The 4691-nt window shown below is 40.1% G+C and overlaps 1 long non-coding RNA gene across 1 annotated transcript; it reads right to left on the reverse strand.

Annotated features, from left to right (window-relative positions):
- Window positions 1–843: 843 nt before the first annotated feature.
- Window positions 844–4026, reverse strand: LOC122496062. The gene is made up of 2 exons (XR_006300664.1): window positions 3901–4026; window positions 844–945 (listed from the first exon to the last, which is right to left on the reverse strand). It is a non-coding gene; the product is annotated as an uncharacterized LOC122496062 (long non-coding RNA).
- Window positions 4027–4691: the final 665 nt, after the last annotated feature.

Raw genomic sequence — 4691 nt, forward strand, 5'->3', positions numbered from 1 at the left:
TAATATTTAGATCTTGCTTTTCTTTTAGACTAAGTTTTAAAATAAACTATGACTTTCTAATACTCTCAGTCAATGGGTTCTTTCTAGTAAATTCAGTCCCTGATTTATATGTGGCCAGCCAGCCACCTGAGATGGGTAAGGTTCTTGTTAGACTGGAACTTCCTTCTCTTTCTGCCTCTGCCTGGAGTGTTCCCCACTCCTGTTTCCCCTCCCCCCTTCCTATGACGGGCTACTCAGCGGTTTCTTTCCCTCTCTTAATAATGGTTTCATTTACAATATCACCATTCCTCCATGCCCGAGTCCTACTCCTCTTAAGAGTTGATTGTTTCCCTTGCTCTGAGTCCCTGCTGCCACCCTGCAGATAAAATACCAAGCTACAGGTGAGTTTGAGTACCCACATTTCCAGAGACTGGCCATGTTAATCTGGACGTGCTTAACAGGGTTCTTATGCAGGTGCAGCAGACTCAGTTCTAATCTCCTGCAGAAACACACACATGATGGTTATGTTCTATGACCACTGCAGGTTCTATGACCACTGCGGGATGTCACAGGTTTTAGGAAGGCAGCTCTGAGAACCTAAACCCCTTGTAAAACTTTGTTTCTGTAGAAAAATATATTCCGCTTCACCATCAGTCAATAAAAAGGGAAACTTCTGAAAGAAGTCCATGAAGATTGCCTGTACTTTTCATCTAAGACTTCAAGCCTTTCACAAAAACGTTTTCTTAAAGAGCCTTTTGGCCACAGCTAATAGTTATTTAGGAACTTGCTATATTCACAACTAAGACACATGTGTTAACCAACTTTGGACATGAAGTATAAGAGAGAGAATGCACAAATTATTACCAGTGCTGTTGGATAGGCTTCTTTCCATTTATTAATTCAACACGAATTCATTGGGTTGCTATTCTGTGCAAGGCCATTATCCTCAGCATTGGAGACCCAGCCCTGAACAAAACAGGCAAAACCCCTATCTTAATAGGTTTTACAGAGGATGTAAATACTAGGCACTTAAGTATTTGTTGAATGAATGATTAAATGTGGCGAAGAAAACCATTAGAATATGATAAATATTTATGTTTTACAAAATTCAGTGAAATCAGTGAACAAAGGGGTTGCAGAACATAAATTAGGGGAATTTGTTCCAGCCATCAAGGTTAAAATATTTCCTTATTATAATGAAGCAATATCGGGTCGAAGTGTTGGGTGATCAGAACCAGAAGGCCAGCACTCTACCACGCACATGGCCCTGACTTTGCAGAGCACTAGTTAGGAGTCAAGTGCCATCATACCACTACCTCCGTAACTTTTTGCAAATTATAACTGCAAGACCAAAGTTTATTACATCAATAAGTAATTTTGATGTATCATCATAACTGCAAGGACTCAGTGTCAGTTTACGGTAGCATTGTAACAAAGGACAACATTTTACCAAATGCAACAGAGGCTTCATTCTATAATAATTAGGTTACATGTTAAATCCCATCATCATAGATTTCTGCAACATATTTTTGTCTTTATGGTGTTACCTATGATTGCAATCCCTAAAAAGGAAATGTCTATATATCTATATATAGAAAGAAGAGAGAGAGAGAGAGAAACAGAAATAAAGAGAGACAGAGAGATAAAGATTGAGATAGAGAAAGAGAGAGGTGAGGGGGATTTATTCGAAGGAATTGGCTCATGTGATTATGGGAGGTGAGAAACCCAAAATTTGCAGCGGGGGCCAGCAGGCTGGAAATTCAAGCAGGAGTTGATGTAGCGGTCATGAATCTGAAGGCAGTCTAGAGACAGAATTCCTTCCTTCCTGGGAAAGCTCAGTCTTTAAATGCCTTCAGCTGTTTGGATGTGGAGCATCCACATTATGGAGGGTAATCTGCTTTATTAAAGGTCACTGATTTAAATGTTAAATTAAAAAAAAAAACAACTTTCACAGCAACATCTAAACTGGTGTTTGATCACACAACTGGGTATCTCAGCCTAGACAAGTTGACACATAAAATTAACCATCACAGTCTACTGCTTGTCAACTTGACTTTCATACACATCTCCTTAAACCATACTTAATTTCCTAATAAAGACAGTAAAAAAAGTCATACTTCCACTTAACATAATATGACGATCCTGTGTACAACTGAAAGCATACCAACTCCTTCCTAGAAGAGGTTCAAAGTCCTTGGGTCATGTTCATGATTTTCTCGTAACTTAAATATCTGGTAACTTAAATACTATAATGTAAAGTTCTTTTTTTTTTTTTTTTTTCGATTTATTTTGAGAGAGAGAGAGAGAACACGCACGAACAGGGGATGATGGGTTCCTGGCTCCGTGCTGCCAGCAAAGAGCTTGATGCTGGGCTTGATCCCACAACCATGAAATCATGACCTAAGCCAAAATCAAGAGTTGGGTGCTTAACTGACTGAGCCACCCAGGTGCCCCCTTAAATACTATGATATAAAGTTGTATATATCTCATAGGATAAGGGAATAAGAGAGGGAGGAAAACAAATATGCAGATAGATACATACATGCATACGTACATATGTACACACACACAAGCATATTCATAACAAAATAAAGAAGAAATACTTATAACAAATATGGTCTTCATTCTGTAACTGGTCACATGGTCATAACTGTTATTTACAACTGCCTTCTCTGCTACCCATTCCATATTCTTCAGCAAGCACCTTGGCTGGTTATGATTCCTTACCCAGTAGGATGTCGCAAACCTTCATTCATGAAGAATCTGGGCCACGAACAGATCTGCCAGAATTAGATTGTTGCAGTTTTCCATTGACTTTAATCCAGGGTATAGTGCTAAGGCACTTCCTGAATATCAGACATACTCTTCCTTACCTCCATTATGTGGTAAGCCACCCAATTTGCCCTTGGTGATTGGGATCAATCAGTTAGCCAGGACAGTAACTCCCTTCTTTGCCTGTTAGTTCAGAGGCATAAGAAACCCAAAGTGGCCCGGCAGCAGTCTTAAATTCAAGTCCATGTAATCACTGCTGTGTCTTCTGATGGAAGCATTCCTCCCTTTGGAACTAAGACCTCTAGACCAGGTCACAGGGACTGGAAGCAAAAATTTTACTAGTGGATCACTGGGGTAGTATTAAATGGTACCACTCCAGTTTTCATCTCTTGACTCTTGGACCCATAAATCCTGACTGTTGCAGAAACAGCACCGTATATTGGATGCCAATTTAGAGTAAATACAGCCTCCTGGAGAACCTTGCCCCAACCCTGCAAGATACTGCCAACTCGCTGGTTCTGTAAGGCAGTCTTCAAGCGGCCATTACACTACTCTATCAAGCCAACTGCTTCAGGATGGTGGGAAATATGGTAAGACCAGAAAATTTTATGAGCATGGACCCACTGCCCCACTTCATTTGTCATGAAGTGAGTTCCTCCATCAGAAGCAATGTTCTGTAGGGGCGCCTGGGTGGCTCAGTTGGTTGAGTGTCTGACTCTTGATTTTGGCTCGGGTCATGGGATTGAGCCCCTCATGGGGATCCATGCTGAGTGTGGAGCCTGCTTAAGATTTTCTTTCTCTCCTTCTGTCCCTCACCCCCACTTGCATGCTCTCTTTCACTCTCAAATAAATAAATGAATAAATGAATAGATGAATAAATGAATAAATGAATAAATAAATAAGAAGCAATGCTTTGTGGAATACCACAATAGTGGATAGGATGACCCATTCTGTGGCTACCACTCCACCTCCTACCCCAGTGACTTTTGTCATCACACAGTGGGTTCATGAACAGTGTGGCCATGATGGCAACATAGACTTTCATTTTCCAAGACAAACCTGGGCTCTGGCCCCCACTGAGTGCCCAATCGGCCAGCAGCAGAGACCAACATTGAGTCCCTTCTATGGCACCATTCTCCAGTTAGATACCTGGTGCCAGGTTGATCACAGTAGACCATTTCCATCATGGAAGGGGCAGCATTTGTTCTTAATGGACTAGACACTCTGGATATGAATGTGACTCCCCTACATGCAGTGCTTCTGCCAAAACTACCATCATGGACTACTCTGCTACAGAGCGTGGTCTCTTTACATTCTGTAAGAGAATACACTAGCACTGAAGCAGTACTTACAACAGTTACTAACTGTTACAACTGTTACAACAGTTACAACTAGTTACTAACTCAACTTTCTTTTGTAACCAAAAATCTAGTACTTTATTAGCAATATAGCAGTTTTTAATAAACTTGCTCTAAATGCAAAAAAAAAAAAAAGTCTTACTCATAAATTACTATTGGTTATAAGCATACTCTCAGCAATCCGGTATAATATATCTGTAGTACCAAATTGAGTGTTATATTCAGCTTACTTTCTATCAGTGTCTGCAATGGGGTATTGGTGTCAAGCTGAAAAGTTTTAGATCCACTCCCCACCCCCCCCCGCCCCGGGGCCTATTTTCAGGATTTCTTTGTAGTAGAAATTTGTAGGATTTTCTAAGAATTTTGTAGGAATTTTGGAGAATATACAGAACAAGATACCCGGATTCTTTGCTGAGCAAATTCTCCTAGTGCATTTGCCTCGATTTCACTGCTAGCTCTTTCTTGAATTTTAGTAGGTTATTCATATGTTAAATTTTAAGTAAGGACATTTTTGCAATTCTTTATGAAGTTTTTTTAAATTTTATTATTTAAGTAATCTCTATACCCCATGTGGGGCTCGAA

Source organism: Prionailurus bengalensis, chromosome F2 (genome assembly GCF_016509475.1).
Source record: "Prionailurus bengalensis isolate Pbe53 chromosome F2, Fcat_Pben_1.1_paternal_pri, whole genome shotgun sequence".
Taxonomy (NCBI): Eukaryota; Metazoa; Chordata; class Mammalia; order Carnivora; family Felidae; genus Prionailurus; species Prionailurus bengalensis.